We start from the raw sequence: 10,451 nt of genomic DNA, 5'->3' as shown, positions 1-10,451 counted from the left end.
CTGAAAGCTTCGTGTAAAAGAGAAATGTGTAACTGCAACAGAAAAGCCATGCACTAAGTACATGCACAGGTTAATCTGGAGATCAGGTCTGTAACATGCACACTTTCTACACACAGATAGCTCAAAATACCTTAGAGAGGCATGCAGGAGTCAAGTGAAGATAGAGGGATGTACTGACGGTTTTGCATGAATACCCACTCTTGCAATGTTTAAGAACTGTAAAGGTTAAAAAAAGGCTGTGCCTAAATCCCCCTTTGCTTGATTTGTGGCTTTGTGTTTGATGTCACTAAAGCAACTTCAATGTAAGTCCATGCAATAACTATTTTCTAATGTCACTTGCAGTGTGTGCTGAAGGGGTGATGTGGGGTGAGTTTTCCATCCAGGATCCAAGCTCAAACCACTCATGCTGCTGAGGTGTGCCTTCAGAAGGGGGAATTGTCACTTTGTCTGTGGCACTGTGCTGACCAGCCATGAGGTCCAGCTGAGAACTGACTCCCTGGGGAGAACATAGTCCTGCCCTTGCTGAACATTCAGATGCAGAAGCTGCAGATGGTTCAGGCTCCATATGGAGAATGAACCACAGGTGCATATTTCATGCTTACTAATGTCAATATAAAGTTTAAGTTTGACAGTTAGGGAGCCAATTATAGGAAAAACAGGTTTGAGACATTGGAGCCTTCAGACTCCTTCAGCTCTTCACAGGCCCCTTTCTCCTGCTGCTTGCTTTAGCTGGCTTTCTGCAAACACATGTCCCTAACCCTTCCTTCACTGGCTTTGTGCAAACACACGTCCCTAAACCTTCCTCCTTCAGAATTTGGTGACAGAAAGCAACTCCTGTCTCTCCTGAAGCTGATTGCTTCCAAGTAAATATTTGCTCTCCAAGTCCAGGTAGAGGCAAAGACTCTGTCTGTCTTTTGTAAGATAAATTCCCTGTTCAACTATCCAAACACCAGGGGTTTATTTGTACCTTGGCAAATAAGTTACTAAAAATAAACTGAGTTATGAAGTCTGACGCCTGAGTGATGCTTGAAAGATGATTTGTTTGAATTGATTCAGTGGCATAGCTCTAGCCAGGCCTTTTTTGGCATCACATTTGGCTTACTTGGAGTTCTCTCCTCTCTTTATTAAAGGCCAGTTTGCCCACAGTGTTTGCCTATTGCTATTCTGCGCTTGTGTAGGATGTTTTTCGTTGTTCTTTGTTGCACACCCCCCCCCCCCCTCCCCCCCCCCCGTATAAACTGCTACTAGCATCACAAACTCAACCATATTTTCAGTTTCCCATTATCGTTTAACTACCCTTTGAATTCTCTGGCCTGAACTAAATGATGGGCTTAGACACCCTCCTGTTTTCCATGATAGGTTCAGCAGTAAACAGGCTATTAACAATTCATCATGAGTAATTCCTGTTTGTTTTTCCTGTGTGCTAAATTTGTTCTCTCTTCTTGACATCCTTCGTGTGTCTCATCCGCTGTCTGCAGCCAGGAGTGTGTGATGCTGGGTAACTGTTGTGCGTGGTGCTTTCTACCAGGAAAAGCACTCAGATTTGGCAGGATGCATTTTGCTTTTCTGGATGAAAAACTCCCTTGGAAACAATGGGGAAAATCTCTTCCTTCTGTTCCTTATCACTGTGGGAAGAGCGTGTATAAAGTCATTGTTCTTGAGGTCAGTGTCATGATTTTATCCCTTCATGGATCTCAAGGCGTAGAGATTTTTGCATCTATCATCTGTGTTCTGTAGTATAACATAGTATTTTTCCCATACGTGGTGCTTCTATGAAGTCCCAATAGCTTGTGTTTGACTTAATGTCAACCTGGAATGGGTTGCCCAAGAAGTTGTGAATGCTCCATCCCTGGTGGTGTTCAAGGCCAGGTTGGACAGAGCCTTGGATGACATGGTTTAGTGGGAGGTGTCCCTGCCCATGGCAGGGGGGTTGGAACTAGATGATCTTAAGGTCCTTTCCATAGAATCATAGAATCATAGAACAGTGAGGGTTGGACCCTTTCCAACCCTCACTATTCTATGATTCTATGTTCTCAGAGTTGCTGTTGATACTCTCTGTGAGTTTGTAAATGCAAACAAGTCCATTACCTTCTTGATTTCTGTATCCGAATTATAATGCCGACCTGCCCCTTATCCTCCTATGAAACTCAATCTATGAAAGCTAGATTAAAATCTCATTATAATAAGTGTGTAGTTGTGAGTACATTTACTTGGGCTTTTGCTAGAGTTAGGAGATTAAAAAGTGTATTCTGGCTGTAGGGGTCTGTAGAAATGCAGAAATGCATTCCAAATAGATAAAAGCTCACATAATCCAGTTGGCTTGAGATAACATGGCCTGTTGCGTATGTACATCTGCGCTCTTTCCTTGTAGGAGAATGGAGGTTTATGCTCACCCCAATTGCTGGCTGAGCAGCTAAATGCTTCCTCTTGAGGCTGCTGCTCAAATCACTTCTATCACACTGGTTATGGACTAGCTGCTCCACAGCCCTGCTCTGAGCCTTCCTGTGTCCTAACAGAATGAAATGTCATTCCAAATTCCAAGAGGTTTCAAGCAAGTGTACTTCCCCTTCACTGGGCACACACCAGCTGGCAGCTACTCTGGTTCCATTTTCAACTTAGAATGCAAGAGTGAACCTCAGACGTGAGCCTGGAAAGAGCTTTTCCTGCTAGTTTCTGTTTAATACTAATGAGTTACAGGTAAACAGGTAGTATACAGGTAAACTGTGTAGTATTCAACTTTGCACCTTTGAAGTGCAACTGTGTTTAGGAAAGAATAATGTAGTTGTTAAGCAGCATGTGTCAGTGCTAAAAACAGGTTGGGAAAAGAAGCAAGACACTGTTGTGCTAAACTGGAGTTCCCAAAGCAGTTCTGCTTGCTGGAACCTCTGTATTGGCTGAATAGGAAGTTCTTGGATTCTGTAGTGAAAAGGCTATTGGAGCATGTAAACAGACTGCATTGACACGTCCCTGAATTCAGGCAGTGAAATGTAAGTTGAGGAACTTGATGGCAAAGGCTTTTTTGCAGCTTTACTCTCCTTTTAAACTTTACCAGCTTGAGTTTTACACCTCCAGTGACTGAGCAGCAGAAATGCTGCCACTTGGCTGCCTGACCAATAGATGGATCCTGTCAGTTAATTAAGTTTCTACATGGTATTAATCAAGCTTCCATTTGGAAGCCATTTGCATGGTCTAGAAACTAAGACTTTCAAGTACAAAGTAGTAATTGCAGGCTCTAATTCCATTTCAGGCTTTGATTTGCTCTGTAGCCTTGGAAACATTAATTCATCTGCAGGGCCTGGGAGGATGGTGCAGTGGAGGGGATGGGAAAGCTGGACTCCTGGCTAAGAAAATGGGTCAGAATGGAAGAAACCTGGATTGAATGTTTCTAGTTTCTGTATTTTCTGTGTGGCTGTAATCATGACACTTGTGACTAGGATATACACAGATGTTACAGCTTTAAATGTACCAAAACACCTGGAATGACATCTATAGCTACTCCTGCCAAAGGAGGCTGGCTTTCAGGATCCATCATCACATCTTTGCTTCTGAAAAAGTCTTTGTGCTAGCTAAGATCTGATGCAAATGAACAGTTAAAGCAGCTGATGAGAAGGAGATACTGCAATACATAACCACAGGAAATGTGATCTTCACAGAGATGAGAACTTTCCATTTTAAGGACATATGTAATGAATGCAGTGAAGTGGAACAGCAACATGGCACTGCATAAAATAAGTGGAATGTCATGTAAATGGATCTGAAAATTACTGGTAGTTAGTCTATCCTCTGACAGAGTGTTTCACACTAATTCAAGGAAAAATGTTCTTTCACTATAACCAAACCTAATGCCCAAGCAGAGGGGAGGAGGAAAGAACTGGATGTGAAAAGGCAGGACAGGTCTTGTAAATGCACCTGTTTTCTGTCTGCTTTAACTAGTTTTTTTTTTTGTGCCTGTGAAACGGATGATCATGAGACTGGGTAGATATGTGATGAGGACAGAAATCTACCTTCCTGCAGGGGAACCCATGTGGAGTGTGTGGAGTGTGGTCTTAAAGTAGGATTTTGTTCTAAATGAGCTTTTAGGAAACATGGAGTTCATCCATTGCATCTGACAAGAATTCCATTCTCGCCACTGAGAAATCCTATGATCATCCAGAGAGGAGCTGGTCAAGGTTAAGTAGAAATCTTTTTTTGAGGGGAAGCCCACATCTCACATCATGGAAACTTTGCTATTCAGTAAAAGTGAGAGGAGAATTTGTTTGAAAACCAGTGAGTGACCATTTTGTTGGTTTTGCGGGGGAAAAATGGGTTGTAATTTTAACCATGAAGTCAAATTTTACCATATAGGTTTTCCATTTTCCGCATGGAATGCTCATAAGAAACGGATGTGTTCCCCGGAGAAGGTTTTCTTTGAAGAAAAATCACTAATTGGAAAACACTGTATGAAACCAGGTCATGATCCCGGCATTCCTGTGGTTTGCTCTCTCTGTCCCACTAAACACCTTTGCACTTTCCTGCTCTGCTTGTTTCGTTGCCACTTAAGTTTCTCATTGCTCAGCTTCTCTAACCCTGGTCCAGTAATGAATGGACTTGTAAGTGATTAAGGCTCTGATTATATCCTCATCCTATAGTGGCAGTTCTGTGCTTCAAAAGGATGAGGCCAAAACCAGCAACCAAATAAATATATAATTTTGCAGAAATTTCAAGACAAATCCATTTTCCTTCCTAACTTATAATTCTTTTGCTATACAGAGACAAGAAGTTCTTTACTGTGAGGGTGGTGAGACGCTGGCACAGGTTGCCCAAAGAAGTGGTAAATGACCTGGCAGTGCTCAAGGCAAGGCTGGACAGAGCCTTGTGTGACATGGTCTAGTGTGAGGCATTCCTGCCCATGGCAGGGGTTTGGAACTGGATGATCTTAAGGTCCATTCTAAACCATTCTATGATAAGATCAAACTAATTCCCTTGTTTGGATCCAAGAAGCCATGCACTTCATATGACTGTGTTTTCCCCTTCTGCTCAAATTCTGCAGAAGAAAGGTAAAAGCCCTATTCATCCAGACTTTGTCTGTTATTGAACTTGCACCGTCATTATGTGAATCTGAGCACTGGAAATACAGGAGCTTCTCTTTTAAAGTCTTTTGGCATGTGGAAGGGAAACCTTGAAAATTAACTGAAATGGCCACAGTTCTGCACTCAACCCTCCTCCCTGGCTTTCATTTGAGATGTATTTTGGGGAAACCAGGAAAATAATGCTCTTCTGCTGCTGAAGAGCTTGGAGAATTCCTGTTTGAGAGTAGCTCACCCTACCAGGCGCTTATGTTAATGTTTTCCTTGTTTACAGTTGCAGACCTGATGCATAGTGCATAGGAACTGCTGGCAGCAGTCTTCCACTCATCACGAGGGTTTGCATCTCTAATGTGTGCAGGCTGTGAGGAAAGCTTTCACGTTCATCTGTACTGTGAGAGAGGTCAGCAGAATATACAGCAGTTCAGATGCTGTGTCAGCCCTTGAAACACCTCACTAAAAGCAGTTTTGGAGTTTGGTTGGGTGTCACAGATGTGATCTTAGGGAAGACTCACCAGTGCTAAATTCAGATGCAGTATATGGACACCAGGTTTGTTTTCTATTTTAATATCTTGCACTGATTTTGCATAACAGGTACATTTGTTCCCTAAGCAATAACTCTTGCTGCTGACACGCAGCCAGAAGGCTGCTGAAGTCAGTAACAGGAGCATCCAAAGAGTCCTCTTTGTCTCTGACCTCATTTAAGAGATGTTTCCCCTTTGTTTCCCTTCTTGAGCATTTTAGCTCTGACAGGTGCAGATTTGCCAAAAGGAATGTTAATGGCCTATTTACTGCATCCCACCTTGCTCCAGTTACTCAGAGATAATTTCCTATTCGGAGCCCAGCAGCAGGTTCATTTTCTCTCTCTGCTGTTAATTTCTTTACAGTCTGGGTAAATGCCACAGGAGCAACACTCCTGCTTCCTAACAAGTCACCATCTCTACACATGATAAAAACCCCAGCCCAGGGCTGAATCCCAGAAAGGGCAAGGTCACATCCCTGAGAACATCCAACTGCATGAAGCCAGCCAGATAGGAATGTGAGCCCTGTGGGGTGAATCAGCATGAAAGGTCATTAGAAAACCAGGCAGATGTGAAGAAAAGGCTTTGTTGATGAGCCAAAGATAGCCTTATACTTTGCTTCCTCCTTGTGATAGTTTCTGCATTCTGTTTAATATAATGACACTTGTTAACATTGGATTGATTTCACCATAGCTGTGCAATAACTTGTTCCAGTTTGCTCTGGCTGGCATGGAAAGAATAGAAGACACCTTGAAATAGATGCAGGTGTGTGACTGGGTTTAAATCCCCAGGGTGGAACACAGTAATGCCATGGGCTGTTGTGCCTCTGAGGATTCCAGCCCAAGGTCATTTAGCTGTTTGTTTCCATTAATAATCCAGCTCCTTACGTATGTCTTCTGCTTCTGCTTTGTGACTTTAAGCAATATCTCAAAGGAGGGATTTTTGTTTCCATTAGCTCAGCGAAGCAACAGAACAAAGGAGGTTACATTGTGAGCTGCTAACCTGGGCAGAGGTGTGATAAATCTTGTAAAGCACCTGCTCAAAGCATCTTCTCTGCTTTGAGGAAGGGGAGTAATTGTACAAGTTCATCTGTACCGCTCCACTTTCTAATACAGTGAAGCAATTGCACAGAGCTCCTCCCTCAGGAAACAGATTATTTTAGCCTCTCTGCTGCTGTAGTCAAAAGACCTAATTTCTCACCTGTGGCTATTGCTTGAGGAAAGGACTTCATTTGTGCATAGAGAGAGCAAGTGAGAACGCTTAATAAAGGCCAAGTGTCACTTTCTACTTTCTAGTCCTGGTCTGTGAAGTGACACCATATGTAAGTATGCTGTGAACATCAACATGGTGAATTCAGACTGTACCAAATACCTGATATAAACTGGCTAGACACCATTCTGCTACACCATTTACTGCTTCGGCTTTGACCTGCTCCAAGTCATTGATGGATTTCTGCCTCTTGGTAACAACCAGCTGTACGAGTTAATAGGTGGGAAAAGTTCATGGAATTCATCAAAGGCTCCAAAGACACTTTTCCTTCTGCTAACCTAAAAATAATGAGGCTTTTCAAATCCTAACCAAGCAGGTGCAAATTACAACATCTGGCATGTTTGCTGAATAGGAGCCAGAAAGGATCAAACGAGGAGTTCTGATGGAAGAAAATAAGAGTGTATTTGTATAATGAAGCTGATGTTGCCCAATACATGGAAGGTAGAAAGGAAAACAAACCACTAAAGATGCTGTCTTTAAAGCAAGACTGTAATCTGGTGCTTTGCTGCTATAATATATACACTATTTAAATAACTCATGTACTTTCTTGACTAAGGGACTTTTTCTGAACTAGAGGCTTGATGTCAATTTTTAAACTCCCATTTGCATATACAGATTGCTTGTGGATCTCTTTCCCTCTGCTGCAATAGCTTTGTAGAGACACGACCCCAAGAGCTGTGGGATCACAGCTTGTGTTTATTTGTACTGCCTCTGTTTTTCACAGATGGGGTGGTTATGTTCCAGGAATGTTGCAGAGAGAAAATATGACCATAAATTGATTCTAGAATTAGAATCTTTGCTTTTTTTTTGTCGGTAAGGTTAGTAATATTCAATGTGGACTACGGACTAGTGACTAATGGGAAGAAAAAGGGAGAGGGATTGAAAATGGAACACCTTGGTATGAAGTGGGCAAGTCTGCTGGTAGCTGTTATCTGACTTTTTCTAAGCAATGATGCTCTTTAGTTCTTCAAATTACTACAGAATGGTGAAAAACATTTTGTTCTGAAAATACTCCAACAAAACCATGTATCTGCTTAACTGATTATCAGACTATTTCCATTTAATTCCTTTTTCTACGGTTAGATTTTATTAGCTACAGCGCTTCCTCAGAAGATGTACTGCTTTGATTTAGCCCTCCAACCACGACTGCTCTTGAAATTGTGCAAGGAGAAATAAGAACTTCCTTATGACTTGCAGAGGCAGCATCTGGGCAATGTCATCAATAGTTTGGACAGAAGCACTTTGCAGTCTCAAGCCTGTTCAGCTCTCAACTTTCACAAAACCAGTTCTTCAGGATACACAATTTGAATGTGATCAGGGGAAGATCCAGCACCTAGGAAGAGGTTTCATCTGGACCAAGTTCTTTGAACAGGTCGTATTTGATTTTACAGTTCCATAAAACCAGGAATATCTGTACTGAGAGACATCAGTGCAAAACAGAGATGAGAAGAATCAGACCCACAAGGTTGATGCTTTACAGTGAGAAGATTAATCCGTTTAGACCCTGGCATTGTGTGCTTGCTCTGGGTCCAGCAAGCCTCTTTATAACCTTTTCACAAACACAACATTTCTGATCAACTTGTCAAAGTCCTGCAAGAATGTTATTAGCTCTGGAGCTTTGCTGTGGGGGTCAGGAAGGTCTGCTCCCTTCTGCTCTTGCTGTTGTGCTGGGAATGCAGTTTCCATCCAGCACTCCCAAGGAGTATAATCTTCTGATGGTTTTATACTTGTTTGGAGTGGAAAAGCTTGTATAAAACCTGACACACACAGATTACTAATTCCTGCTTTTATCTTATACATATAGAATTGCTTCTGTCTTCTGCATCTTCTCTCCATGCTGTGGTTTGGTTTTAACCTTGTTTCTTCACACATAGCCACCTTCCATTGGACTGCAGCCAGTCTACCTGACAAGTAGTGTTGCAGAACTAATGAAGTTAGTGTTTCAGCTGCACTTGGTCCTCAGAATATAATAGTATTAATTTATGTTTGATACAAGGTGAGTTGCTGTGAGTGGGTAGTGAAAAGAAATGTGATTAAATGGTGCAGAGCTCAGAATCAAATTCTCCACACTAGAAACTTCATTTGGTTTGGAATATCTAGGACAAAAGTGGATCCATAATGGACAATTTGTTGTATTAATTCAGTGCTACTTTCACTTCCCCATATCACGACCTCTTGATTCATCTCACTGAAGGCCATGGATCCCTCCACCTGGGACCAAATGTTTTATATAAAACATAATGGCAATTATTGGGCTAAACTTTTGTCTATTTTTACAAGCTGACAGATGCACAAAGCATCAAACTGAGATACGGCTTTGGAAAACCACTGCAGATGTCATGTCACTGGAGGTGGCTACCCTGCAGTTAAATAAGCTTTTCTCCTTTTATTTATAGCACAGGGTGTAGTTCTAGTATCAACCATCAGATCCAGCATGATAACAATGGAGTGATGAAATCATCAGTCCTTGATCAGATGAGGTGTAATGGTCCTGAAAACCCATATGATCAGGAATGCTGATTGTGGGTGTCTCGGTTGATGTGCGTCTCTGATAGCGAATCACTCAACTCCTTGTCAAGTGTTTGAGCAGGACGTGTTCCACCAGCCAGATCCTGCTGTGCTGCTTTGCTGTGTGAGGGATCTCAGTGATGTGAGGGTGATGGATGATAGCACTGTGGTACCTGCACTCAGAATCAGCAGCACTTCTCCACAGAGTGGTTCCATTGAAATAAATGGAACTATCTGTGGGAGAAGAGATGAGTGGCTCTAAGTGGAGTCAGTTGGAATTGTGTCTTTTTCGCCCCAGAAAAGGGAATCAATTTTGATGAAACATTTATTTTCTATAGGGTGAAATGTATATGAAAGCTGAAACTCTGCCAAGGTAAATCGTGTTTTGACCTAATGTGTTTCAAAGTGGGTTTGAGATGCACAGAACCTGTATTCCTGCAGCCACTGAGTGTTTCCTGGCTGGAGCTAAGTGGGGTTTCCTTTATTTTCCTTTGTTTTGTGAAGTTTGAAGGAATTTGGTTTACACTGACATTCTAAACAAAGCAGCAGGGTGCACAGATACATGTGCAGTGTGATTAGTAAGTGAGTGGAAATCACAAATTTCCTGGGTCTTGCTCTTATTGTTCCTTGTTATTAGCTTCCATCTCTCCAGCTCATATTTTCACATTGTTTCCCACTTCCTGTTGGCTTTTGGGAATCATTTTAGCATTTTTCTTGAGCTGTTTAATCTTAAACTGATTTATGGCAGGTATAAACGAGGAGCCTAATTCAATGTGCTTAAAGCACCATCGCTGATAACAAAATTAGGGCTCTTGCTAAATTGAAAGCAATATTGAGAAGTAAAGTAACAACAATGAACTCTTTACTAGTAAATCTGTTTCCCACTCCAATCCCCCAACGGGTAGCAGCAGTAAAGTGCGCAGGGCAAGTGCTGGACTTGGGCAGTCTTCTGAAGGTGAAGGACTTGCTCTCTGGAGATGCAGAAGCAAAGGTGGGTGCTTGTATTGGAAGTACCCACGGGTAAGATGAAAAATCTCTTTTACTACAAAAACCCATATGGGCACCTACAGTGCCTTCATGACATGGTACA

The sequence above is a fragment of the Pezoporus wallicus genome, unplaced genomic scaffold (genome assembly GCF_028554395.1).
Source record: "Pezoporus wallicus isolate ANWC-B61680 ecotype Strahan unplaced genomic scaffold, APGP_CSIRO_Pwel_v1 contig_2348, whole genome shotgun sequence".
Taxonomy (NCBI): Eukaryota; Metazoa; Chordata; class Aves; order Psittaciformes; family Psittacidae; genus Pezoporus; species Pezoporus wallicus.
Note: the sequence above shows the minus strand (reverse complement) of the source record.